The sequence below is a fragment of the Arachis duranensis genome, chromosome 7 (genome assembly GCF_000817695.3).
Source record: "Arachis duranensis cultivar V14167 chromosome 7, aradu.V14167.gnm2.J7QH, whole genome shotgun sequence".
In the NCBI taxonomy this organism is placed as follows: Eukaryota; Viridiplantae; Streptophyta; class Magnoliopsida; order Fabales; family Fabaceae; genus Arachis; species Arachis duranensis.
In genome coordinates this window covers 48,359,733-48,361,589 of record NC_029778.3, presented here as the reverse complement: position 1 = coordinate 48,361,589, position 1,857 = coordinate 48,359,733, and the positions used below count along the sequence as shown (strand labels likewise).

Here is a 1,857-nt window from a genome sequence, read left to right as displayed (position 1 = left end):
TTTGAGTGGTTTTGATTAGATCAGAGACCATGGTTGCTAAGTCAGAGTGGCTCTGCTTAGAATTCTCTGTCTGTTGCTGAGAAGATGATGGAAAAGGCTTGCCATTGCTAAACCTCTTTCTTCCACCGTTATTGTTGTTGAAACCTTAATGAGGTCTCTGTTGATCCTTCCATGATAGATTTGGATGATTTCTCCATGAAAGATTATAGGTGTTTCCATAGGGTTCTCCCATGTAATTCACCTCTTCCATTGATGGGTTTTCAGGATCATAAGCTTCTTCTTCAGATAAAGCGTCCTTAGTACTGCTTGGTGCAGCTTGCATTCCAGACAGACTTTGAGAAATCATATTGACTTGCTGAGTCAATATTTTGTTCTGAGCCAATATGGCATTCAGAGTATCAATCTCAAGAACTCCTTTCTTTTGATTCGTCCCATTGTTCATAGGATTCCTTTCAGAAGTATACATGAATTGGTTATTTGCAACCATTTCAATGAGTTCTTGAGCTTCTGCAGGCGTCTTCTTCAGATGAAGAGATCCTCCAGCAGAGCTGTCCAATGACATCTTGGACAGTTCAGACAGACCATCATAGAAGATACCTATGATGCTCCATTTAAAAAGCATGTCAGAAGGACACTTTCTGATCAATTATTTGTATCTTTCCCAAGCTTCATAGAGGGATTCACCTTCCTTCTGTCTGAAGGTTTGGACTTCCACTCTAAGCTTACACAATTTTTGAGGTGGAAAGAACTTTGCCAAGAAGGCATTGACTAGATTTTTCCAAGAGTTCAGGCTTTCTTTAGGTTGTGAGTCCAACCATATCCTAGCTCTGTCTCTTACAGCAAAAGGGAATAGCATAAGTCTGTAGACCTCAGGGTCAACCCTATTGGTCTTGATAGTGTCACAGATTTGCAAGAATTTAGCTAAAAACTGATGAGGATCTTCCAATGGAAGTCCATGGAACTTGCAATTTTGTTGCATTAGAGAAACTAATTGAGGCTTAAGCTCAAAGTTGTTTGCTCCAATGGCAGGGATAGAGATGTTTCTCCCATAGAAGTCGGGAGTAGGTGTAGTAAAATCACCCAGCACCTTCCTTGCATTGTTGGCATTGTTGTTGTTTTTGGCTGCCATGTCTTCTTCTTGTTTTATGATTTCTGTTAGGTCCTCTACAGAGAGTAGTGCTTTAGCTTCTCTTAGCTTTCACTTCAAGGTCCTTTCAGGTTCAGGGTCAGCCTCAACAAGAATGCTTTTGTCTTTGCTCCTGCTCATATGAAAGAGAAGAGAACAAGAAAATATGGAATCCTCTATGTCACAGTATAGAGATTCCTTGAGATGTCAGAGGAAAAGAAGAATAGAAGGAGGAGGTAGAAGAAGAAGAATTCGAACTTATCAAGAGAGATAGAGCTCAAATTGTTGATAGTGGATGAGTGTTAGTCCTTAAATAGAAGGATGTGAGAAGAGGGGAAGAATTTTCGAAAATAAATTAAAAGATTTTGAAGAGATTTTGAAAAATTGAAGAATGATTTTCGAAAATTAAAGTTGGGAAAGAAATAAAGTGATTTTTGAAAAGGATTTTGAAATTAGAAATCAAAAAGATTTCAAATTATTTGGAAAAAGATGTGATTAAGAAGATATGATTGAAGAGTTATGGTTTTAAAAAGATATGATTGAAAAATATGATTGAGAAACAATTTAAAAAGATTTGATTTTTAAAATTAATGACTTGGCTAACAGGAAATTTAAAGGATATGATTCAAACAATAAACTTTTCTTAACAGAAAAGGCAACATACTTGAAATGTTGAATCAAATCATTAATTGTAGGCAAGTATTTTTGAGAATGGAAAGAAATTGATTTTG

At 36.5% G+C, this 1,857-nt stretch overlaps 1 non-coding gene across 1 annotated transcript; it reads left to right on the top strand.

Moving 5' to 3' along the window:
* The first annotated feature begins 616 nt into the window (after positions 1-616).
* LOC127740827 (small nucleolar RNA R71) lies at positions 617-724 on the top strand. Its single transcript, XR_008001683.1, has one exon. It is a non-coding gene; the product is annotated as a small nucleolar RNA R71 (small nucleolar RNA).
* Positions 725-1,857: the final 1,133 nt, after the last annotated feature.